General features: G+C 39.6%; 1 long non-coding RNA gene across 1 annotated transcript; it reads right to left on the bottom strand.

Moving 5' to 3' along the window:
* Positions 1-893: 893 nt before the first annotated feature.
* On the bottom strand, positions 894-24,657 carry LOC127552453 (uncharacterized). Its single transcript, XR_007951392.1, has 3 exons — positions 24,585-24,657; positions 7,509-7,777; positions 894-1,089 (listed from the first exon to the last, which is right to left on the bottom strand). It is a non-coding gene; the product is annotated as an uncharacterized LOC127552453 (long non-coding RNA).
* Between the last annotated feature and the right edge of the window lie 2,889 nt (positions 24,658-27,546).

Here is a 27,546-nt window from a genome sequence, read left to right on the forward strand (position 1 = left end):
CTATATGTAGCTAGAGACCATAGAGTAATTTCTGAGTATCTCTGACTATAAAAGGTGACTGCAAAGACCCCTGGAAGTGGGTTTCTCTGACTTTTTCCTGATCAGGGTACCCAAAAGTGCATGGCATTTCGTTCACTTTAAACTGGCACATTAGATCCCTTTGTCTGTCTCAGAATAAAACCCCTAAGCTTCCACCATCTGTGATTCACACAGAAGTAATTGATTGTCTGGACTAAACTGGATGCTTAGGCAACTTCAGCTATCCAGACAAAGCCAAATGGGACTGTTCTTCATCTTTGTTCTTATACCCCCAGTTCCCGGCACAGTACCGGCACGTAGGAGATGTTTGATAAAGCTTCGTTGATTGATTAAGAGCAGAACTCAGAGCTACTGAATAATAGCCCACAAATTGATCTTACACTTCTGATAAAGACCAAATTCTGAACCCATGTACATAGCCCAAACCATTATACACTGGGGTGATATAAGCAAAAATCTCCAGGGTACACGGCACCCCCAGTGTACTCCTCCTCCCTCCCCAGTGCAGAAGGACTGGGGGAAAGTGCAGGAGATCAATCTTGCTTGCCCCCCTTTTGGGCAACTGTTTCATAAACCGCGGGGAGCCCAAGTTAATTTTCCTTTGTGATGTTCCCCTTGCCTTCCAATTATGCAAACTATTTGGACAGCATAGTCACTTATGAAACAGATCCGATGTTTGTCTGACATTTGGCACTGTTTTTCTTGGCTTTTGACTGACATCGGCAGCGACTTTGAGAACCGGCTCCAGAGCTTTCCGAAGGGCAAATGACTATAAGAACGGCTGCAGCCTGGGAGATTAGGGCGCTTTGTGGCCATTTAGCAGGTGAAGAAAAGACTTATTAAAAAAAAAATACCCCTAAGACCGAAACTGGCTGGATACTTCATCTATTTATTTATTTAGTTATCACTCCGTAGGCGCACCCTTCCTTTTTAAGGAGGAGTTGGGGCAAAAGAAAACTGGGTGGGACTCATCACATTTTGGGTTTCTCTGCCTGTGAATCATTTTCTCATCTGGACAAGGAGGTTTCATTTCCCTTGTTTTCTTTGTAACTGGGGGAAGAAAGGAAAGGAATAGTGAATGAGAGGGAGTGGGGTGAGGGAGTGGCACAATATCCTATAATAGATTTAACTCCAAGCTCTAACACGTTCTCCACAGGACTAGGAGATGCTTGACTTCCCTCAGCCTCAGTTTGTTCCGCTGCAAAATAGGAATAATAATTACTTTGACTCTCAGAATTGCTGAAAAGTGCTTTGCAAACTTCACATTTTGCCTGTTTTCTGGGCCAAATCTGAACGGGGAGAGTTTCTGAGAAATTTCCAACAGCAGCTTAGAACAAGTTCAATCACAGCTCGGCCCCTTTTCTAATGCCTGTAATGTCCTTCTCTCCGCCCTAAACCTCCATCACAGCCCATGATAATCCCGGCCACCTCCTCCAAGGAGCCTTCCCTAGTACCACAGGTCCCCACTCCCATTTGGGGAAACGTTTTTCTTTTCTTCATCGGGCACAGAATATCATTTGATTTACACCTCCTTTTGGTGAACCACTATCTGTATTATAATTAATATTCACGCTATTCTCGTCCTCTCCCCAAATGATTCTCTGATGCCCCACTGTAGTATGGGGGTGACCCTGGATTCTCTAAAGCTGTGCCAGCCAAGCCCACACTCTGGGGGTGAGGGGAGGGGTATCAAGCTGGGAAGACTTTGAAGAAGTCTGACAACAGATTGTGCATCCGTAGCCAGGGGAGCAGCCGACAAGAGTATGAGGTGGCGCTCTGCCAGAAGGTTGGCCGCTGGGAGATGCTTTCTTTGTTAGCTCCATCGACTAATAAAATCATCTACTGAGCTAGTGGATTTGGGAGTTGGGGGAGGGAGGGAAATCAGCATCTGTGAAAGGAGTCACCGCACCAGAACCTTCCTTCTGAGCTTACTCCCAATTTATAAATACACAGACCATATATATCACATATGGACAGATCACTGTTCCATATATATTTAGGATAAACCTAGATTTCTTAAACATTCTCTATTTTGGACCAGGAGGATGTAGATAGTAGGAAGCAAAGGGACATGAGCAAGAATGAATGGTTCCGGCTGGAACGTGCACATGTATATGATTTAATGGATGGAAGTTGTTCTTCTTTTGTCTTCCCCTCCCAGACTGATACCTTTGTGATTGTGAATTCTTTGTCTCCCTTAGTCATTGAGTTGGCTCAGACAAAGACCTTAATTGAGTAAGGGCAAGGTCACCCACTGCACCTGAACCATCTCCAGTCTTTCATTGTGAGTTAGGGGGATGTCTACCCCAATGTGTCCCAATAATAATAACGGCAGGTGAAGGGGGTGCTATGGAGTGCTTAGCGCTTGGTCAGACACTGAGGTCATCCCTGCATCCCTGGTCATCAGCAGTCACTCCGACTTTTGTCCTGCCGCTGGGCTTGGATGACTGGAGGCTGATGCCTTTGTACAACTCTGCTTCCCTGGAATCTGATTCAGCAACAGGTCAAAATATCTCCCTCACAATGTCTTTGGTCCTCTTTGAGAGCACTCAGAGGAAAAACAACATCATCCCAAGGAGAGGATCCCATGCATGTCAGATGCCCTCCAGGTGTGTTCTAGAAAGTCTACAGTTATTTATAATAATACATCATGGCCCCAGGTAAATGTAAGGTTACAAGTTGCAGGAAAGTTGTCCATCAGTCTCACTAAGAACAAGTTAAAAAGACTTGAGTGCAAATCTTGCCTCAGAAACTTACATCAGGCGGAGCTAATCCCTTTCTGTCAGACTCAGTTGGCTTATCTGTAAAATGGAAATATAATTACCATTTTAGAGGCTTCTTTTGAAGATCAGATATGTAAAATGTAAAATGTAAACCTTAAAAGTCCTATTAGTTGTTTATCATTTTTATTATTATTAGTCAACAACCATTTTTTATGGAGAACTTACTATGTGTCAGGCACTTTTCTAAGGTAGCAGGGGTACAAAGAAAAGTAAAAACAAACAGCCCCTGTTCCCAAGAGTTCACAGTATTATTGTACCAATAAAAGTACAGGTATGGATAAAACCAAAAAATCTCATGTGCTTATATAATATTTTAAGATTTATCAAATATTTTTCCCACAACCACCCTTTAAGATAGGTAACTATTACAGGTATTGGCTCCATGAGACAGATGAGGAAACTGAGTCTGTTATGTGATTTGTCACTGGTCCCACAATAAGTGTCAGTGCTGGGATTCCAACCCAAGTCTTCTAATTCCATGTCTGATATATCCTTCACCCCTCCCTGCACCCACCAATGGCTGAATAACAACTCACATTGTCAATGAGCTTTACAGTTTGTGTACAAAGATCTGACTCACAACAACTCTGTAAGGAGGGGAATGCTAATATTATTGCCCCCATTTTAGAGATGAGGAAATTAAATTTCAAAAAGGCCAAATCAGGTGCCCAAAGGCACCTAGCTCCTGACTCCAAGTATTTCTCTTGCTTCACACTGAGAAAAGCAGGATGAAACATTACGTCAGACTACTTTGGCAATACTCACTTTTAACTCTAAAGTCAATATCTGCTGGGTTCATTGGAGTTAATTGCCCAGAGGTCCCTTCCAGTTCTGTGATTCCATCCTCCTATGCACTGCCCCCAACAAGTGCAGACATAAGAGGTTCTCTTAGGACTGACTTGTATCAATCTCTGAGAAATAACAGAGAAATCTCCAGTGGAATAGCACAGACTCCAACTGGCATACCAGCAGGGGTAGCAAATTAAAAAAATATATATTCAAAAATGTGATGATCAGGAAATTACTTCTGAGATGAGCTTTCCTGCTAATGACTGTGAGAAAGGATTGTTAGCATGGGGAAATGAAAATGATACATTATAATTTGACATTTTCCATGCAAATGGAAAAGTACTAGAAATATCTGCCACTTAAGTGAAAAGAGCATCCTACCTGCAATAGAGAAGAAACATATTCCTGGTCACATCATGAAATTAGACCTTTACTCAGGATTTGCTATGGATGGTAAAGCAAATTGGATACCTGAGCCCAATACCAATGTTACCGAGCATCTCCTTACTTTCTTTTACTTTCTTCTTTTTATGTCAGGAGGATGTTACTGCCATCCTTCTCCTGGGAATCCTCACCAGCATCAGAAAGTATGCTTCTTTGCTTTTATAATGAACAACTGGATTAAGTGATTTACCCAAGGTCACACAGCTAGTATTAGGTATCTGAGATCAGACTCCAGAGCTGGGGTTCTATCCACCATGCCATTGACTGCTCCTTCTTTCTTTCTGTTCAGGTTCCTAAACCCTCTTTGTCCCAAGGCATCTCTCCCATCCCTCCCCCTCTTGTTCCTCATACAGTGGTCACCTAGTCCTCATCACTACTGCAATAGCCTCCAAACTGATTTACTTCTTCCCTCTATTGTCCCTCTTGTCTAATGCATCTCCCACCTAAGATAAATTCCCTCTGATACAATGGCTTCAAACGATATTCCTCTGCTCAAAAAACACCTTCAATAGCTCCCTATTGCCTCTAACATAAAATGCAAACTCAGCTGGGCAGATTGGCAGTCTGATTCCAACCTACCCTTCTAGTTTTAGTTCTCATTATTCCTTTCATACACTCTATATTCTTGCCAGACTGGATTATGAAGTATACTGCTCTAATCCCACTATGGCAAGATTGTATATTTTACTTCTCTATAATTAGATCAACTGGTTGATGTTTTTGTTTTGTTTTTTAGATTTTTTTATTCATTTTTAAATGATCTTTTAGTTTCCTAATTATATTTAAAGATAATTTTTAATATTCTTTTCTAAGTAAGATCTTGAGTTCTAAATTTTTCTCCCTCTGTCTCTTTCCCTCTTTTCTCCCTAAGACAGTAAACTATCTGATATAGGTTACATATGTACAATCATGTAAAACATATTTCCACATAAGTCATGTTGTGAAAGAGACCCAAAAAAGTCATACTGTAAAACAGACCAAAAAGAACAAACTATTTAAAAAATAAAGTAAAAATAGTATGCTTTAATCTCCATTAAGACTCCATAGTTCTTTCTCTGGATGTGATCAGCATTTCCCATCATGAGTCTTTTGGAAATGTCTTGGATCATTGTATTGCTGAGGAGAGCAAAGTCAGTCATAATTGTAGATCAAACATTCTTAACCAGCATCTGTGATTTTTTTTTGTATATTCTGATGACTATATTTCAATAGAATTGGCTACCTGTGTAATTTTATGTATTTAATTTTATCCATATAAAAACATTATTCTGAGAAGATCTCCATCCAGGACATAAAATAGTTAAGAATCCCTTCTATTCATTCATAAGTCAGCTCAGATGGCATCTCCTCTAAGTCACCTTCTCTGATTATCTTCACTAAAAGTATTCCTCTTTTTTTTTCATATATTCCTGGAGCATCTTGCCTGGATCTTTGCTTTCCCTTTCTATCTTATATGATAATTATCTGAGCAGAAATCCTCTCTGTTGCCAGGCCTTTTCCCTGGGTAGAATATAAGCTCTTTTGGGGAAGAAGCCAATGTTTTACTCCATGCATCTCCAGTACCAAACACAGGGTCTTGTAAATAGTAAGCATTTAATAAACATTTTCTGATTTGAATTTAAAATTAAAACTTGGAAATATTCAGCAGGGCATGTCTCTCCTTTCTGGGACATTAGAAACTAAGATAGAAACATGCCAGTTGAAGCTAACATTAAAGATACGAATACAAAAGACACAAAATACAAATACAAAGATACAAATGCAAATACACAGTGAAACCTCAGCTTCAATGCTGTGTCATGCTCCAGTGTTCACACACCATCTGGGAAGATCTGTGTAATTCATTCATAGCATCTAGAACTGGAAGGCTTCTTAGACATCATTGAATATAATACACTATCCTTTTACTTAGGGTTTTAAAAAGTGAAGTCCAAGATTAAGTGTATCCCCCAGGAATTGCAGTTGCAGAGGTGGATTCAAATCTAGGATTCCTGACTCCAAATACAGGGTTATTTCCTTATCTCAAACCACTTGTCTCTCTTGAGTCCTTCCTTCCTTCCTTCCAATACAACTCATGTTGATATAGTATATTAAGAATTTCAAAACATTAACTTGACCGATATTTATTAGGCATCTATTGTGTACAGAAATTGTAGAATTATATTGTCATTCTCATTTTAGAAATGAACATACTCAGAGCAGTGATTTGTCCATGGCTAATAAATAAAAGAAGCTAGACTTGAACCCTGGTTTTCTGACTAGCCTTGATACCATTTCTAGTATTTTACAAAGCCATGGAGAGTTTTGTCCATGGCTAGTAACCCACACTGAAAGGCTGCAGATAAAGAGTGGTTGAATTCTCTCTGGTGCTATCTGTACAATCTTAGCCAATCCCCTTCTCTTCCCTGGGCCTGAGTTTTCTCATCTATAAAATCAAGAGGACTTACCACTAAAGTCTCCTCAGGCGCCAGATCTATGGAGAATGTTATTGTTGTGTCTTTCATTCTTGAAGACAATCATGACATCAGGGAGGTTTTGCCATGACATGCAAGTGGATTGGATTTAAGTGAGGAAGGATGTGCAAAGATGCGGTTAAAAACCTACTTATTTGTTTATCTATCTGGTCATCCCACTGCATCTCCAGTCATTCTGATCTATAACTTGCCACTAAACCCAGATGGCTCTGGAGGAGAAAGTGAAGCTGGTGATTATGGGAAATGTACCCCAATGGATACAGTACTAAACTCTAAGCTGAGAAAACCCAAGTTCTTGCAAGCTATATGATCTGGACCAATTATTCACTTGGTCTCAGTTTCTTCATCTGTAAAATGAGAATAATAACACCTACTGCTATGAGAGTCAATTTATAGCACATATACAAAGCACTTTGTGAAGCTTAAAGTGTTATATGTGTCAGTTATTATTACTATTTTCAGCATTCTCCATTTGCTTTTCTCTAACCTCTAAGAGAATTTCATCATTGGGTTTTGACGAGGAAGTAATGACTGGCTCATTAAAGGCCAAGTTAAAGAGTGGCTTTTTGAATATAAGACAGATAGATAGGTAGATAGGTAGGTAGATAGATAGACTCTTTGAATATAGTTTCTTTAATATAAAATTGGTATCTATTTAATATTCTCTTCTTTCTAATATACCCAATATTTTCATAGATTTCTCATTATGGGAAATAGTGAGGGAAAACTTTTTTTTTACTTTAATTGTGTGGCCTTTGAAGAATCACATTGGCTCTTGTGGAAAATATGGCTGATTTACTTGTTTTAGCTCTCTTCTCTTTCCCCCTCCCCCATCTCCTTCTTAAGCTGAAAGGCCAAATATCCATCTTGTGGGAGATTACAGTCATTCAGCCCAAACACTTACTAAATAGTACCAGCACCCAAATCACATCAGCCTTGGACACTCATTCTCACCTGTCACTCGGTCTGAAATACCAACCTTGAAAGATGCATTTTGGATCCTTCCCGGTCTCAAATCCCAGTTGACAAAGTCATTAAAATGTCTATCCCTAAAGTCGGCAGCAATAATTGCTCTTCCAGTTGTCCTCAAAATCCATTTGGGGCAGCCGTTGCTGATATGCTGAAGTCAGCAGCTGCCACATCTGGGGCAGTCCTTGTTTCTCCTCCAGGTGAACTTGAAAACAAATAATTTGACCTCATCTTCTCCTGGAGTATAGGGTTCCATGAAGCAGCAGACTCTAGGAGGTTCTGGGAATTACATTAGTGAGTGTAAAAGAAGGAGAAAAGTGAAATCACTGCCAGATTAGGGTATTAAAAACTTGAGACCCAGGACCACTGGGCTGTCACCTCTTTGGATCTCACTTTCTTAAGAGCTAAGACCACGTCTTAGCTCTGCTACTTCCTATTGGTATAACAAGTCACTTAAAATTATAGGGTCCTAACTTTAGGAATGAAAGGGAATTAAGGTTATCTAGAATAACCCTTTCATTTCCCAAACGAGAAGACTGAAGTTTAGAGAAGTTAAATCACTTAAAAGTCCTCTAACTCCAAATCCAACCCACCTTCCACTTTATGCTGCTGTCTGCCCTTAATCCCAGAGTCTGTGTCTTTCTCTGAAAATAGGAATCTTAAAAATACTTATATTCCTTGCCTTCCAAGGAAAGAAATTTTTCTAAGAATTTGTAGAGGGGATTTCATTCTTCATGATCCCTTAGCAGGTGATTAGAAAGAAGCATCTTTTTGGTTTGGTATTCTTTCTACCTCATCCTCTATAATCCATTTTTTTCAACATCAAGACATCAGCTTTCACCATTGGCTCTGGGTGAGACAGAACTTCTCTGTCTTGATGCTTTCCATACTTAAAGTAGAAATGAACAAAGTTCTCTCTCAAGAATAAGAAAGATAATTTTCTATCTTTTTGGTTTGGTATTCTTTCTACCTCATCCTCTATAATCCAATTTTTTTCAACATCAAGACATCAGCTTTCACCACTGGCCCTGGGTGAGACAGAACTTCTTGTCTGTCCTGGTGCTTTCCATATTTGAAGTAGAAATGAACAAAATAAGAAAGATAACTTTCTATCTCTCTTTAATGTTTTTCATTTACAATGTGCTTTCCATATTTCAGCTCTAAGAAAGGAACAGTACCCATCTCATTTTTCAGAAGAAATGAAAGGACAGAAATGGAATAGCTTGTGATCCCATAGCGAGTAAAAAGCCAAATGGGCATCCAAACCTGGGTCTTCTGGTGCAACAGGGAACTTGGAGCACACTAAAGTAAATTGCCTGGGAATCCCTCTTACCCTGAGAGATGGTCAGCCTGACTTAGTAAAAGGAGCACTATATTTAGAGTAAGTATGGAATTGAAATCCTCATTCTAATTATGTTCTTTCTTTGAAAGGATTGGAATAGAAGGCTAACTAGGGTGGGTTGATGAGACTATAGCCTAAAACATAAAAATTCACAGGGAGCAATAGCCCTATTTTTTTGGTCAGTCATTTCCAAACTTCATGACCCATTTGGAGCTTTCTTGGAAAAGATACTAGAGTAGTTTGTCATTTCTTCTCCAGCTTATCTGACAGAAAAGAAAAGTGAAGCAACAGGGATAAGTTACTTGCTCAGAGTCACACAGCTAGTAAATATCTGAGGTTTTCTTGACTTCAGGCATGGTGTTCTATCTCACCATCTAGCTGCTCTACTGATAGCACTTAAATTCCTTCAGAAATACAGGAAAGAAACAACTTTGTCTAGCATCTAATTAATTAGTAAAAATAGCATCAAGGTTTCTGCAGGATTCATTGATCTTCCCCAAAAGGCCTTAGAGTTTCCTCTACTTCCTCCACAAAGAATTTGTCTTACAATTTTGATTTCTGCTATGTTCAAAGTACCAGATGCTCTTAGGTTTTTTCCATTTCTTACAGTCTATGGTCTTTACATGGAATCTTCCCTTTACTATTAGCCAGCTACAAATAGCTCCCGTCTTAGAAGTAGGAGGGCAGCAAGAATGTCTGAAGAATCTGCCTCTGGAACTTGACAAGTGCTTTCTTTGGAGCCTTGGAGATCTCCTTTTCACCATTTTGGCAATGGATGTGTCTAAGAGCCTACCAATTCTTCCTGAAGATGCTTTCCAGGTAAGATTATCATATTTTTTTTCAGCTGGAGAAGCCCTGAGGTAATATCCAAGTGTGGGCTAGTCAAAAATGGCATTATTGGGTTTCTGATTAGAATTAAGGAACGGCTTACATTTATAATCTAATCAATCAGGATTTTGAACCAACAGGAACCTTAAGGATCATTTAATCCAAATGTCTTATTTTATAAAATAAAAAAAATGAGTCCTGGAGAGGTTAAAAGAAAGTTGTGTTATAATTGAACAAGCCCTTGGCTTACAGTCATATCATTTGGGATCAAGCCCTGACTTTGTCACTTATTAATGGTGTGATCTTGAGCCTCAACTTTCTCATCTATAAAAGGAAGGAGTGTCCCTTTCAGCTCTAACAAATTACGTCCTGAGGTCCCTTCCAGCCCTGACATTCTATTTGCTATGATCACACCAATATTAAGTTGCAAAGCTAAGTCTGACCCCACTTCTCTCCAAATCAGTTTTTTGCTAGGCTTCTTCCCTAACCATGCTTTCTTTATCCTCATCCAAGCACAGAAACAAAATGAAACCAACTTGCAAACCCACCCAACCCTTTGATTCCATCATAATAGACCAAAGAAAAAGTGAATGAATAAATAAATACATAAAGAGCAAGCTTGCCCAGGCGCTCAACCAAGAATCAGTCCATAGTTGTGTTCTTGCCTAGAAGGGGTATTTGTTTCATTTCCATTTGCTTGGATAACAGAGCATATAATTTGGTGGGACTAAACTTAACTGTTAACCCATGTTCCCATCACAACTGGATGTTCTGGCCCCAGATGTTTCAGAGATGGGAAAATTCCCCACAGTGATAGAAGCTTTGATTCTACCCTTTATGTCCCTAAAGTTCCTTCATTCAAACCTTCCTCATATAGTATGGCTCCCAGTCTCCTCAACATTCTCATTTCCCTTTTCTAGATGGGCCCCAGTTATAACATTTTGTGATACTTTAAAGTTTACAAAACACTGTGCTCACCAAACCCTATGAGGTAGGAAGCATAAATATCATTACTCTCGTTTTACTGCAGAGGAAATGAAGTGTCTTGCCCAGAACCACACAACTAGGAAATTCGAACTAGTGTCATTTGGCTCCAGAGACCACGCTTTCTATCCTGACCTGTTTTGGTCATTTGGGAACATCCAGGACACAAAGTAGTCTCCTTCTAGTAATAAACTCATGCTTGATGTCATATACTAAATTCTCCTTCTGGGATGCTAGAAGTGGATCAATCTCAGCTCCTTTAACACTCCCCAAACTGTTGGGTTTTTTATTTTTTAAGATAAATTTCATTCCATTACTATGACAAATCTAGTCCAATTGCAGTTTCTGCCCCATTGCTCTGATTGATTGTTTTGTCATCGTGTAAAATGGTTTGGCATTTATATCTCTTCCCAACCTGGATTCTTTCTCAACTCTTTGCTTCCTTTCTAACATTTTATGGTTAAACAAAACCATCCTTCTTGCTGTACCTCACACATGATATCCCATCCCATCCTCTCTGCCTTTGCATGATCTGTCCTGTAGGCCTGGAATTCATTCCCTCTTCATCTCTGCCCTCCATGGCTAGAATGTGTCCCCTCTTCCTCTGCCTCAGAGAATCCCCAGCTCCCTTCAAAGCTTGACTTCAAGTCAAGTACTACCTCCAGCATCAGCCTTGATCTTACCAATGGCTAGTGACCCCTCCCTGAAATTACCCCTTAGTACTTATCTGTGCACATGTAGTCTCCCCTTTAGGATGTAAGCAATTAGTGGACAAGGGCCATTTTATTTCTGTCTTTATATTGAGAACATAGTAGTATTTAATAAATGTTCACTGATTAATTAGAATTCATGACACCAAAAAGTCTTCATTATATAGCACTTTAAGGATAAGATGTTTTCCTCAACAACTCTGTGAGGAAAGTAATGCAAATATGATTGTCCTTATTTCAGTCATTTGTCCAACTCTCCATGACTCCACTTGGGGTTTTCTTGGCAAAGATACAGGAGGGCTTTGCCTTTTCCCTTCTCCAGTTCATCAACAGATGAGGAAACTGAGGCAAATGGGATTAAATGACTTTCTCAGGGTCACAGAGCCTCCGACAGATTTGAACTCACAAAGATGAATCCTCTGACTCCAAGGCGGCACTCTGTCTGCTGCACCATCTAGCTGCCCATCCCAATTTTGCAGATGGGGAAACCAGGTTCAAAGGAGTTGGGACTCAGGTGCTTAGTAAGCATATGAAAGACTATCTAACCAAACATTCCACTTTCCAAATAGCAGGATTCTGCATTGGTCCAGGGAAAGATGGAAGTCATTCCCAGAGATCACTCATGGTACATACAGACGAGAAAACTGAGACCTAGAGAAGTGACTCTGAATACTGGCGAGCATTTATATGATTATTTAAAGTTTGCAAAGTGTTTTACAGCTTTTATCTCAAATAATTTGACTTGACTAGTTTACAGTCATGTGGTAACTCAGTCAGAGAGCCGGGAACAAGACTGGAAGCCAAATCACTTGACTCCCAGCCTAGTGGTCTTTCCATGACACTAATCTGCTTCCTGTGACCAGCGATCCTCCTCCTTTCTTGCCTGCTTCTCTCTGTTCCCTCCCTCCTTCTTGCTCCAATTTAGAGCCTGCAAGAAGCAGAGAGCAGAACAAATTGGGAATGTTGTACACCCTTTGAAGCCATGATTTTCAGTGGCTTCCCCGCCCCCACCCCACCTTCAGTTTAATTTATAACAGTATTAAGGCATTTGCCCCACACACATTCCTGCCTTGGGCTCGCTCTCTCACTCTGTGAGGGGTATGGGATCTCCTGGTTATTACTAGCCATTAACACTTCAGATGTTCTTTAGTCTCATTTATTAGCAGCCCTGAAGCATGGTCCAGAGATCATAGGATTTGGAGTTAGAAAGAACCTTGGAGACTAGCTATTCCAACCCTAGAATACCCTGTCTTTTGGCAGAAGAGAGAATTAAGGCTGAGAAAAGAAAAGGGACTTCCCCAATCACATAAAGACCCACGACTTCTGACTCCAAATCTGGTGCTCTTTCCACTACACCATCTCCAGGGTCCTCTTTATTCTCAGTCCTGTGTCAAAAATACCCTTAATAATGCCCATTTTAGTCAAGTCAAACCTCTTGGCTTTGCTTCATATCACCAATGGTTAATTAGTGACATAACAGATGCTTAATAAATGTTTCCCACACATGTAAAAAAGCCGAGAGGTGAGATATGGGGATCTGTGTGGTCACGTTGGCCGATATGCAGATAACTGAGTCTGGTAAGGTAAAATAAGTTAAATAAAGACAACAGAGATGTTATCACTAGTCTCCTAGCAGAACTAGAACCTAAGACCTTCCATCCAATTTCAATATTCTCTCCTCTGAATCATTAAATATTATATTTCTATTGTATATTTATCTTATCTCCTCAAGTAGGATGTAAACTTTTTGAAAGCAAGACCCAATTTTGAACAATGTTCCTTCTATATTTGGTACCACTGGGCAGTTCACTACAGGATTTATGATTCTGCTGCTTAGAAGAGAGAATGGCAGAGTTTGAAAATAATTGTAAGCACTTATTAAATGCATACTATGTGCCAGGAACTATGGTAAGCACTTTACAAATACTATCTCATTTGATCCTCCCAACAACTCTGCAAGATAGGTGCTATCATTATGCCCTATTTTACAGTTGAGGAAACTGAGGCAGAAGTTATATGACTTGTCCAGGGTCACACAGCTACTAAATTTCTGAGGCTGGACTTAAACTTGGGTCTCCTTGACTCCAAGTTCACCATACCTCAGAGGATACCTTAACTAAACCCCTTATTTTATAAAGGGGGAAAACAGAAGCCATTAATCCAAGGTCATATAGAGAGGTAGGATCAAAACCATGATTCAAAAGCAGATTTTGTGATCCTCTATCCAATAGAGGCTACATCTCAATAATTGTCTTAATTTGTTTGCTAAAGGACACATCAATCAACAGTGCAATGGAAAGAACACAGAATGGAGAGTCACAGGACCTGGGTTTGAATCTTAGTTTTTTTATTTAGTAACTGTGTGACATGGAACAAGGTAATTCCCAAAGTCTCTTACCCTAACAGCTTATTTCCTCTGAATCCAAAGATTCCAATCTCCATTCCCAGTTTAACACTCACTCTCTGTCTTGCAAAGCTCTTCTGCTCTATTCAAACAGCAGCATGTAATCAGATTCTGACACCTGATCTATTGCTTCTACACAGCTGGAAAGCTTCCAGGTCCCTTCAGGTTAAGCTGTTGTGTTTGGTGTTCATTGTCTAATCCTGACGGACAATCAATGAACAAATTATATTGCAAGTGGGAAGACTTATTCTGGAAGCTTCTTTAACCACCCAAAGGAAAAAAATTATAATTCAGATGAAAGGCAGAAATGAGCATCCTCTTCCAGGAAAGGGCTAAGAGTTTCCTTGCTTCTGATCATGTCTGAAAAGGACCCTGAAAACTGAGATAAGAAAGAGCATATTGAGAGAAATCAATCACTAGCATTTATTAAGAACCTACTATGTGCCAGGTACTGTACTAAGTGCCAGCCAGGGATACAAAGAAAGGCCAAAAAATGGGAGAGGGGAGGACAAGAAACAGGGAGAAAGGGAGAGAGGGAGAGAAAAAGACAGGGAAAGAAGGAGAGAAAAGAGAGGGAGAGAAGGAAAGAAAAAGGCAGAGAGGGAGAAAAAAGTCAGGCAGAGAGAGAGAGAGAAAGCCAGGGAGAGAGGGAAAGAAAAAGACAGGGAGAGAGGGAGAGATAAAGACAGGGAGAGAGGAAGAGAAAAATACAGAGAGAGGGAGAGAAAAATACAGGGACAGAGGGAGAGAAGAAGAGAGAGAGAGAAGAAGAGAAAAAGGCAGAGAGGGAGAAAAAAAAGCAGAGAGAGAGAAAAGACAGGGAGAGAGGGAGAGAAAAATACAGGGAGAGAGGAAGAGAAAAATACAGGGAGAGGGAGAGGAAAATACAGGGAGAGAAGGAAAGAAAAAGTCAGAGAGGGAGAAAAAAGTCAGTCAGAGAGAGAGAGAAAAAAAAGAGAGAGCAAGAGGATACAGGGAGAGAGGGAGAGAAAAGACAGGGAGAGAGGAAGAGAAAAGACAGGGAAAGAGAGAGAAAAGACAGGGTTAGGGAGAAAAAAAGACAGGCAGAGAGAGAGAAAAAAAGACAGACAAAGAGGGAGAGAAAAAGGCAGAGGGGAAGAGAAAAAGACAAAGAAGTAGAGAGTAGGGGGAAAGGGGGGGGGGAAAAGTAGTAAAGAGGAAGTAGAAAAGGAGACAAAGGAGGCATGGGGGTGGGGAAGAGAAGAGAGGGAAAGAAGGAGGAAAAGGAAAAAAAAGGAGCGAGAAAGATGCCATAAAAACTTGGAAGACAGCATCTCCACTTGGAGGGAAGAGAAGATTATCAAGGTGGACCTCATTCTGGGCAGCTAACAAAGGCAGATATAATTTTCCTAGTGGGAAGAAAGTCATTCCTTTCAATATCATAAATTAGTGAGCATGACAACTGGAAAGAAGGCCCACTGATCATGGTCTAAATCATTCATTAGTTAACCAGGTAGGTCATATTGTCTGTCTGCATTAAGAGACCAATTAGCCAAACTGTCCATTTTGAAACATTTTACACCCCAAGAACTTGTATCTTTGAGAATGAGCATGCACTCAAACGCATCACACATACTTACATATAGCTGGTCCTCAGAGAAATTGAAGATCCTAAATTTCCTTCAAAACGGCTCACAGATTGCCTCTTTGTGAGACCTTCCCTGACCCATAGCTGTCGATGTCCTCTCCATCAAAACTGCCCAGTGCTTATTTTGTACAGATAAATGTATATACAAAATGCGTTCCTTATTTCAGACATCTGGGCAGATGTCTGAAATAAGTGCATGCTATTTTGGGAAAATATTTTTGTTTACATTGTGCTGCTATCCTTGGAAAACATTTCCATTTTTGTGGCAAAATGGATCTGTATGTGTACATTTATATGTACACATAGATTCTGTATATGTACATTTATATACATACATGGAAATCTATGTAAATTCACATAAATGTACATGCATATAACTATACTGTATAAATAAACATACATATATGAATATAATAAATAATCATAGACATGTAAAAATATATGAAACCATATTTCAGTCACCATGGAGATGGAAATATTTTTTCTCCAAAATTCCACCAGTCATTCCCATCAGAGAACTGAGGGCACTGAAAATTCTTTTCAAGTCTTAAGGAAGAATGGAAGAGGAAACAAGGTCAAAAGATGGATAGCGGGGGTCATCCTCCATCTTAACATCAGGTAGACTCATACTCTGGGGAGTCAAATATTTGCATTCTTCTACTTCTCCCGACAGACTTTGAAAGTTTCTCTTTAAAGTTACTACTTCTAAAGAGGTAGGCAGGGGAAAATGAAACCAAAAAAGGCAACATACAAATATCTCATTGAAAAGTATAAAGAAAGCCACACTTTTCAACCAGCTTCAACAGAAAAGAAAACCTAATTCAGGGACCAATTTATATTTAAATCACCAGTAAACTATAGTTCTCAGCAGGATCTGGGTGACAAGCAGGAGGAGTAATCAGCAGGGAGATATTAGGAAGAAATATCTGTCAAACACTGTACTAAGTACAGGAATACAAAGAAAGTGGAAAAGACAGTCCCTACCTTTGAGGAGCTCACAATCCAGTGGTGGAAGACGACACTACAACAACTATGTGTATAGAAGATATGCACAAGGTAAAATGTCTCAGAGAAAAGAGAGAAGGAGCAACAAGAAAAAGCCTTTTGCAGAAGATGGGATTTGAACTGAATCCTGAGGGAAGTCAAGATACAGAAAATTCTATCAGTGAACCAAAATACAATTATTAAGCTCCTACTATGGGGTTCACATAGTGTTAAATGATAGAGATTGTTGCTGTTCCTTTATTTTCAAAAAGGACCATGATATCAGGGAGATGATACTATGGCATGCAAGTGAATTGGATTTGAAGGAGGGAGGGCTTTGCAAGATCACCTGTCTCACTTTCTCCTCTGCACCCACTTGGGTCCAGCGGCCAGATAGAGATCGGGAGAATGGCCCTGGATACAGTGGGAGACCTTGGTCTTTTAAGGTCCTTAATAGTTCTCAATTTGACTGAGGCAATCACCCATCCAGTGACTGAGACTAATATATCTAGATAAGTAGCAGTGGAAGAAAGCAGTGTCCCAAAAAATCTAGAGAGAAAAGTATCAAGGAGAAGATTAGCAGTGGCAAAAGCTTTAGAAGTCAAGGTAGATGAGAATTGAACAAAAGAGCTTTATATTTCTAAAAACGCAAAGAGTTGAGAGATAGAATGACCTCTTCTGGGGACAGCAAGGATCTTCTGGATCACAGAGTACAAGGAATTATAAGAACTAACTAAAAAAGTAGGAAGGAACCGGATTGCTTTACAACTAAGTTTTAAAAGCCAAACATAGGATTTGATCCTAGAGGTCATAGGGAGCCATTGATGTTTATTGAATAGGGAAATGATGCAATCAGAGCTACACTTTTAAGTAAGTCATTTTGATAGCTAAGCAGAGGATGGATTGGGAAAGGAAGAGGCTCGAGTCAAGTAGACCAATCAGAGGACTATAGTCCTAGTGTAAAGGAATGAATCCCAGAACCAAAATCATGGCAGTGTCAGAGATGAGAAGGAGCTGAATAAAAGAAATGTTGTGAAGGTAGAAATAACAAGCCTTAGAAAAAAATAGATATGTAGAGTAATTGCAGAGAAGGAGTTGGGAATAACGTCTAGGTTGCAAGCCTGGGTTTCTGGACTGAGAGAACAAGGATCCCTGAAAAAGAATAGGGAAGAATTGGGAGGTTGGGGGAGTTTTCAAGATGTTGAGTTTAAGATGTCTGTGGGACTTTTAGTTCAAGAAGTCCAACAAGCAGTCAAGGCAGTTGAATATTCAAGTCTGGATTTCATGAAAGAGATTAGGGCTGTGTAAATAGATCTGAGAAGTGTTCATTGAACCTCTGGGAGCTCATAAGATCACCAAGAGAGATAATATAGATCAAGAAGAGAATCAAGGACAGAGGCATGTATGTGGGACACTCAGTTAGTGGCTGTGACCTGGAAGATCCATCCAAGGAAGCTGAGAAAGAGTAATCAGACAGGTAGAAGAAGGATTAGGAGAGAGATGTGACCTGAAACCTATTTTAAAAAAAAAGTGATCAAAGGTCAAGAAGGAAAAAGATTGAGAAGTCATTTGATTTGGCAATTAAGAGATTATTGATATAACTTTGGAGAAAACAGTTTTGTTAAAGTTGGAAATCAGACTATAGAAGTTTTAGAAGAGAGTGAGAGTACAGGAAGTAGATAGTTTCTCAGGGAATTAATCAGGAAAGGGAAAAGATAGAGGACAGTAGCTATCAGGGACAGTGAGGAATTTTTTGTTTGTTTTTTGTTTTTGTTTTTTTTAAGAATCAGAAAGACAGACGTGTTTGAGTAGGCAGCAGGTAAGTAGCCAGTGGCAAGAAATTGAAGATTAATATGATAGTTGGATGATTCAAGGAGAATTTGCAGGATAAAATAGATCAAAGGAGCACATAAGAGGGGTTTCTCTTGGCAAGGAGAAGAACTACTTCTATATGTGAAAGGGGAGTAAAGGAGAAAAGTGGGAGAAGACATTCAGGTGATGAGAAGAGGAGGAAAGGAAAAGTGGGAGTTTTCAGCTCAAGCCCTCTATTTTTTATTAATGAAGTATGAAGCCAGGTCTTTTGCTGAGAGTATGGAGGGAGGTTTGAGCAGAGATGAAAAGGCTGGGAAAATCACTGTGGTGAGTAGGATAGTGAATCAATTAGGGAGCTATAAAAGAATTGCCATGTGTTCTAGCTAATATTTCTCATGCAGGAAGGGGATATTTGTGTGCCCTGACCCATCCCTTTTTACTCTGGAAGCCATCCTATCCAGCCTATTTAGAGAGAATGTAACAGGATCTGGAGCATAAAAGACCACCCATTTCCCAACCAGAACAAATACAGTGAACTTTATGGAATTCGATCCTGCATCCCATTAAACATGAGCTGGGTGGGTGGAGGAGGGGGTAGCTCACTCTGGTCTTTAATTCCATAGTTAGAGATCTACTTCCACTTGAAGGTTTAACAGCTAAAGACTTCTCTTCTCAGATCTTCACCACTGAGGTAATCCTATGCATTATGTAAAATTATGCTTCTGGTCCTAACAAGAGAATGTGAAGTGGTCTGCAATTAATCTAGAAACTCTACAGTGAGGTCTTCAGATGAATGCTTTTCCCCATAGAAGTGGTTCAGTTGACATCAGTCATTTGCCAAAAGCACATGGCGGGGGAAGAGAGATTGAAATGGCATCTTAGCCTCTATTGTAGCCCCCTTCTACCTTTGTCTTCACTGATCAATTATGCTGACTTTCTTGCTCATTTTCTCTCTGTTGAGATGGACAGTTGCAATACTGCTTATTCCTCATTCCCAGGTCCTTCCCCTACCTTCTTCACTAAGTCACCTTTTCTTTGATATTCATGCTATTTATGTCTACCATACAAACAAAATCTTGGCAACTGTTGGCTGCAAATCTCCAGGTTATTCCCTTTCATTGAGTTCAGTACCTAACTTAAATTTTTTCCTCCTTTTTAGTTCTTGCTTCTTATTAGGCAGTTTCAATATATATATATTGACTCTCCCTCAAACATCTTAACTTTAGTTAGGTTCCTCAGTTCCTCAACCTACTCACTTCCCATGACTTATTATTCCTTTATTCCACCTCAACCACACACAAAAATGATCATATTCTTAATCTTGCCATCACCCACGATGTTTAAGAATTCTGAAACTCCCTCATCCAACCGCAATCTACTAGATTTTCATCTCTCCCTTTGCCTTTCCTTACAAAATCCTATTCTTTGTACCCATGATGACCTCCAGTCCCAGACTCTTTAGTTCATCTCCCCTGTAATAATTACTCTTTCTTCTAGCTCCACCTTGGCCCACTGGTGAACCAATTCAACTCCTTCCTTCTTGAATCCTTCCCACAATTATCAGATCACTGATTACATCTTGCCAAGCCTGTCTTTGATCATTCCTGCTTTCATCACTTCGTTGCTACACACATGCTGCTGAATGAAAATGGAAAAAATCATGCAACCATTCTGAGTCCACTGCAAACATATATTATACAGTCTCAACCAGATTCTCACTCCTGCTAGACAATTCTACAATGCCTGCCTTATTCATTCACTATCCCACTCTTCACAATGGATCTTCCAAACCTTTTTATACCTCCTCAGCCTCTTAGCTAAGAGCTTTGCTTCACATTATTTATTTTTAATAATAGCTTTTTATTTTCAAAATATATGCAAAGATAGCTTTCAACACTGACCCTTACAAAACCTTGTGTTCCAAATTTTTCTCTCTCCTCCCTAGATGGCAAGTAATCCAATTTATGTTAAACATGTACAATTTTTATACATATTTCCACATCCATTATGCTGCACAAGAAAAATCAGATCAAAAAGGAAAAAAGATGAGAAAAAAGCAAGCAAACAACAAAACACAAGGTGAAAATATTATGTTGTAATCCACATGTAAACCCCAGTCCTCTCTCTGGGTGCAGGTGGCTCTCTCTATCACAAGACCATTGGAACTGGCCGGAATGACCTCATTGTTGAAAAGAGCCACGTCCATCAGAACTGATCAACATATATTCTTGTTTCACTTATTTTTAATCTCTCCCTTCTCACTTCCTCATTCCCTATCATCATCTTAAAAAAATCTTCATTAGATCCTTCTATCTCCACTATCATCCTCTCTCATATCCTTTGTAGCAAAACTCCTCAAAAAAAAAAAAAAAACTCCCCAACCTTTCAACTTTCTCTCCTCTCACTCTCTTCTTAACCCCTTACAATCCAGCATCTGACCTCATCACTCTACTGAAACTGCTCTCTTCAAAGTTATTAATGATCTTAGTTGCTAAATCCAGATTTTTTTCTCAATCCAGATTTTCCTCCCCCTCTTTGCAGCATTTGACACTCTGTCCTCCATGATGCTCTCTTCTTTCTAGACTTTCAGGATTCTGCTCTCTCCTGGTCTTCCTCCCACCTATCTGATCATTCCTCAGTCTTCTTTGTTGGATCCTTCCAGATCTTATCTATCGACCATAAGGACCCTCAGGATTCTGTCCTGGGCCCTCTTCTCCTTCCATATTTTGTGACTTAGTGATCTCATTTACTCCCATGAATTTAATTCTTCCCTCTCTGCTGGTGATTCTCATTTCTACTTATCCTTCCCCAACCTTTCAATTGATCTCCATTCTCAAATCTCCAACTTCCTTTCAGACATCTTAGACTGGATGTCTCTTAGACAACTGATACTCAACATGTCCAAAACAGAACTCATTATCTTTCCCCCTAGACTCCACCCTATTCTTACTTTCCCTATTACTGGAAAAAGCAGCACCATCCTCTCAGTGTCTGAGGCTCACAACCTAGTTATCCTCAGCTTTTTACTCACCTAGCCAACTCCTTCCTTTCCAGTCATCTTAACCTTACTCTCTAGCCTCTCCTTCGATCTAGAAACACTGGACGTTCCATGAACAGAACCCTTTAGCCCTTCACTCCATGCATTTTCTCCATCTCAGGTGCCTAGAATTCTTCCCCTGTTCATTTCATCTGCTGGTTTCCCCGGCTTCTTTTAAGTCCCAACTAAAATCCCATCTTCTACAGGAAGTCTTTTTCAACCCCTCCTAATTCTCACATCTTCCTTCCATTAATTATTTCCCACATAGCTTGTTTGTATATATTTGTTGTCTCCCCCATTAGATTGCGAGCTCCTTGAAGCAGACATTGTCTTTTGTCTTTTTTTGTATCCTCAATGCTTAGCACAGTAAGCACTTAATAAATGTTCATTGATTGATTGATAGTTTTGAATCAATTACTTAATTCTAACCTTTGTCACCTTCAAGAAATGTTTCTTTGGAGGAAATAGTGATGTTAATATCTGTTTATTTATGTTTTGACAATTGAAGGACACCAGGCTTAAATTGGGCAAGTAATCCTGAGTCTGATTCTGAGCCAAAGTGATAAATAGGATTTGGGAAAAACATATTTGAGGGCCTGTGTGATTGCCAGGACAAGAAAGAGTAACCTTGGCAGCAAAGGATGAAATCACAGAATGTCTGAGTTCAGTAACATCATAAGGATCATCTCATTCAATCTTCTCATTTCAGAGAGGTGGAAACTGAGGCCAGAGGGGAAGGCACAGAACCACTAAAATCCATCTTCCTTTCAAGTCCCAGGGTCTTCCCCTAGACTGACATAAATAAAAGAACCCAATTGCTTTTTCTCCCTCTACTTCCTCCCTCTTTTTTTGTTTTTTTTTTCTCCCTTGATTTCTTCCCCTTTGCTTCTCCCCTCCTCCAGCTGTTTTTCTCTCCCATTTCCTAGGGGATTGAGTTCTGAATGTCATTTGCATGAAGCTATTCCATAGGGACAAAGGGGACATGTCTTGATGGCTCAGTCCAGGACTTTGAAAAATGAGCTATCTATGTGGGAAAACAAATTGGGAACAGCCATAATGCAATTTCACTGCGAGCATTCAATATTTGCATGAGATAATGAAAGCCATCCAGGGTCTAAGCAGATAAATTCCATTCAAAAATAAGTGAAATGAAAAGCCAGGGACAGCTTGGACCTGCCTGCCCACTGGTCACAATGGGGGAAAATAAAGCCTGCTTCTTTTCCACAGCCATGAACAAGGAGGCAACAAAGAAAAGTTGAATTTATAGGAGCTGATATTGGAATGACCTTAGCATTCAGCCAATGCAACCCTTTCATTTTACAAAGGAACAGACAAGCCCAGAGAAGGAAATGACTATGCTGGTATGGCTGGACAGCCCCTTCTAATGGGTGAAAGCAGCCACTTAAAGCCCTAAGCGTGGTCAGCTCTTCCAAATCCCATTCCCAGCATACCAGGGCCAAGGTGGACACCAAAGTCCCCCAACTCAGACCTGATGTCTATTTTATTCCACCCTGCTGCCCTCCTTGGTTATAGCTACACAAAGCTAGGAAACCACTTATTCTTTGGGCAAGCTTTTAAATGGACTTCTGAGCACAAATGATGTTCTTAATTATGTAGCCATCTGAATTGGGCATTTCAAATGTTCCCTGATCCGCTGTCTTTCACCCGACAGACAACAAATATTTCAAAAATAAGCATCGGTTTGTTTTTGTCGGGGTGCAGGGGATGAGGCAGAAGATGTTTCATTCTTCTAATATAGCCAAGATTTGCAGATTATCTTCAAGTGCTTCTTACACCAAATTAATACATTTATGGAAATGGGGCATCATAAAGAAGAAACAACCTAAAGCATAGTCAGGGCACTTGGATTCCAGCCCTAGTTCTATCATTAATTCACTGTAACTTCTGAGTCTTAGTTTTCTCATCTATAAAATGATAGGGTAGAATTAGCTGTGCTCTCCAAGTGCTTTCCAAGCCTGATATTATATATTCTAAGAACTCTCACAGTTCAAAAGCCTAGAACTCTGTGTTCTAAGATCTCCTCTTGCTCTAATAATCTGTGTCTTATTTTCTAAGGTCCTTTCCGTTTCTGATATTCAGTGAGTCTTGGGCACTGAATTTCCCTAGCAGGGTTAATACTATTACCCATCATTTATGCCAAAGTGTGAATGATTTTCTCCTGAGGGCAAGGAAACCATGAGGACACTGATTACTTAGGGAAGGGGAAAAGAGAGAAAGAAAGAAACTCTTTATGAGGAGGCTAGGACCACCAAGAAAGACTGTCTCTCTTACAATTTGACCATGGTCTATCCCTGCCCTTCACAAATTTAATGTCTAAGTGTTGGGACAAAACTAATACCAGAATCCTATTAGTTCAGGCTCAGCATTGGAAGGAAATAAGGTATTTATAAGGTATTGAGCAATTAATAAAAGTTAGGTATACTTTGTTCTAAAACAAAGAGAAGCAATCAGGATATGCTGGTTATTTAGCATTTCTGCTTGTGGTCCCCTTCATCCCTATATGGAAATATAACTGGTCAGCAGAGAGGAGGATATAATGACTCTCTAGGTCTTTAGACACCTATCAAGGGGGAAGTAAACTGAGATCACATGGGTGGGACTTTTTATGCCCTTAGGTGACTAGAAAACTGCATCAAGGGAAGAACAGGTAAATCAAATGCAAGGGACCTTTTAAGGAAAGTTAATTCTTATTACAGGAAAATGGGATCCTATCACACCAAGGTTGGAAAAATTAAACTCATTTTCATTAAAATGTAGATACCATCTATGTACAAGACTCTGAATTCAGTATTGTATATAAAAAAGATGAAAAATAATAATTCCTGTTCGGTTCTGCAAACATATATTGTATCTAGGATATACTGCAACATATCCAACATATAAAGGACTGCTTGCCATCTAGGGGAGGGGGTGGAGGGAGGGAGGGAAAAAAAAATCGGAACAGAAACGAGTGTCAATATAAAGTAATTATTAAATAAAAATTAAATAAATTTAAAAAAAAAGAAAAATAATAATTCCTGTTTGTGAGGACTGACATATAGAGAGGAAGTGAGTTTGAAGCAAAAGAGAATAGAAAGGGACAAAAGAAAGATCCAGACCAAGTTCTATGAGAAATCTCAGGAAAAAATTTACTTTCGGTGGAAGAGTCAGAGTAGCCTTTGTGAAGCTAACAGTTGAGCTGACTGTGTAAGAAAAGAACAAATTCAAGAGGTAAAATAGACAATACAGCTTAAAGGGAGGAAAGAGTGGTGGAGCTCATTTCTTTGGGAGCAGAACTTGATGTGAGAGTGAAAAGAATAGGGAAATGAATCCCTCCGTATGTCCCCCCTCCAATAAGCATTTATTGAATGCTTACAACATGCCCAGCACTGGGCTGAATGTGAAGACCACCTCCAGCAGCCAAAGCAGAATGGTAAGGCAGAAAAAACACTGGATTGAACAGCAGAAAATGCAAATTTTTGTCACTTTTGCCACTTAACAGCTATTATAACCTTGGACAGTGACCTCACATTAGTAAGTCTCAGTTTCTTCATATCTAAAATGGCAATAACCCCTTCATTGTCCACCTGACTGAGCTGCTGAGGAAATACATTCTATAAACCCTACAGGTTATAGAAAGGTGAATTAAAGTTTATAATATTCTGCCTTCACAACAACCCTGTGAAGTAGGTAGGGCATTTAAGAGATCACCATGACCCAAATGAAGAAGTTATCTTGTCCAATTTCATCAAGGCAATAAAAAATAATATCCTGAGTTGTTACCTACTATACTTCAGATTCATCATCAATAAGATAAAGAGATTTAATCCTTATAGTTCCTTCCCGTTCTAAAATCTCTGTTCCTATGATGCTGGCCCAGCCTTGCCCATGTGGAAAACACTCTTGCCCTTCCCTAGGGAACATAGAGCAAAGTCTGGCATCTGGGATTAGCTTTTGTGATAGGACACCCATTCCCAAAGATGGCTCCAGATTGAGGTACTCAAAGGGGTTAAGTATTCATTAGGTCGGAAAGAGAATGTTTGTTTCACACTCCTCAGCTAAGAAATAAAATCCAATTCAAAAGCTCCTTGGTGAAATGTTAATGCACCTTAGCAAGCGTCTCCAGTCTGCCCTCCCTCTGAGTAGGGAGGGGAATGAGCCTTCTCTTGGAAAGAGGAGAAAAATAAAAAGCTTTCTCAGCACTGATTTTTCCCCTTTTGAAGTTTTTAACAGCTGCTTCTTCTCCTTGACAGGCTTTGGAATTAGTGATGGCGACTGGAGGAATATGGTTCTAAAAAGCAAAAATATTTTTCATCTCTTGGGGCCTTCTTGTCAAAGGGAAATGCTAACCATTTAGATGCAAGGCACAAAACCCTTCCTGCCTCATACTTCTGTGCTCCTTGACTAGTGCTTTACACTGTTGGAGTTGGGGTCCAGGTATATTAGCTGAATTCATAATTAAATCCTAGTGTCAGTCATAGCTCTACCTTGAACTTGATGGATATCATCTGTAAAATCACCGCTGAACCACCCACTTCACAGGGTTATGATGAGAAATGAGAGATAAAAGAACTATATTAATGTTTTTAATATTAACCAAACCAATGTTGGTATGGCTCTTTGTTTTTGAACTGAACTTCTCAATGGACTATTTGGGGTTGAATCTTCTTAAAGTTGTGTTTCTTGGTTCTTGGGATGTGTGATGCTGTGATTTTGCTTTGGCTGTTGGTGATGTCTTTTGTTTCTGGAGTGTCCAAGTCTGTTTTCTGTTAGTTTTTTGGCTTTCCAGTCTACATTAACACCAATCCCCCATCTTTTTTTTAATACTTTTTGGAGCCTTTTGTGGAGGTTGATGCTACTGTACTGGGGACCTTTTCTTCTCTTGGAAAAAGATCAATCTGTCCCATTTCTGGGCTTTCTTGCATCACCTTTGAATTCATAAAGGAAATATCCATTTGCAATTTCTTTAATCGAGTGTCAAAGTTTTTAATGACCAAGGCCAAGTTTTGTACAGCACACAACTATCCAACTTCTCTACTACATTAGCTCTAAATCCTTTCATCTCCTAAGATGTCATCTTCAGGCAAGTCCTCTTCCTATCTTCTCCTTTTTGGGTTTGACTCTCTGGATCTTATCTCTTCAGAGACGGACCCAAACAATGATTCATCTTCCTCTGTCAGAACCTGTGACAAAGGTTTCAGAATGCTTCCTTAAGACATTCTGGAGACACTCCTGGGACCCTGGGGGCTCCAATACTCAGGATCCAGAGGTTGAGAAGACAGAGTTGTGGTTTTAAAGGAAAGTCTTGTACAAAGAGAGCTCATTGAGGTGCTTGGTGTTGGGCCAGACATTGTGGATGTTCAATAAAAGCACTTTATAAAGCCCTATTTAAAAGTCTGTTATCATTATTATTATTCCTAGACCACAATCTCCCTAGTACCATCTGAATGCATTTAGTGACTTTCATTATCCTCTCCTCTAGACCCTTCCCATCCTCAACCCCACTCAGTGGATTTGATTGATAATATTTAAATTTCCTTTTCACTTCTTCCATCCAAATGGATCTGGGAAGGGATTAAAATGTTTCTCTAGAAGCAAAAATGTAAAGCTATAGAGATGGGGTTAACTAATCCCCCTTTCATTTTACAGATAAGGAAACTCGGGTCCTTAAAAGTCTAGTAGTCTATTTAGGGTTTCACAGGTATTAGTGAGTATAGAAGTGGAATTCTACTCCCCACCTCCAGTCCTCTAACTCTAAATAAAGTCTTTCATCTATCTCATACTGCAATGGTGGGGATTTGAGGCATCAAATGGGATGGGGAAATTTTTTTAAGCTACAAAGAGTCCCTAAAATCACAGCACATAAGCAGTTAGTTACCTACTTTACTTAAATGTATAAGGTGAACCTTTCTAGTAAATGTCTTTTCTTCTCTCCCCCACGCCAGCATGGCCTCAGGTTTGGTCAAATCACTAATAAGGAACAGAAGACCATCTGGCTGGTATAGTTTTTAAAGATATTAATGGCAGGAATGGATCCGATAACTATCATTCATTTGAAAGCAATTGAGTAATTTCTTTCAATCCAATAAACATTTAAACATTTAATTCTGTGCTAGCTTCTAAGTCTACCAAGATAATTATAACCACTCAAGAAGCTTACCATCTAATACAAGAAAGAGGGATGCGAAGACAGAGAAGTATGCCAAAGGAATAAAATAAGTACAAAAAAAAGAGATCAGAGAAATCTGGTGGGAAAACTAGAGGAAGGACAAGAGACATGATGCTGTGAAAAGATTAAGTTTCAGTCTTTTGATTTGAATGATAATCCAATGGACCCA

This window comes from Antechinus flavipes, chromosome 2, assembly GCF_016432865.1.
Source record: "Antechinus flavipes isolate AdamAnt ecotype Samford, QLD, Australia chromosome 2, AdamAnt_v2, whole genome shotgun sequence".
Classification (NCBI taxonomy): domain Eukaryota; kingdom Metazoa; phylum Chordata; class Mammalia; order Dasyuromorphia; family Dasyuridae; genus Antechinus; species Antechinus flavipes.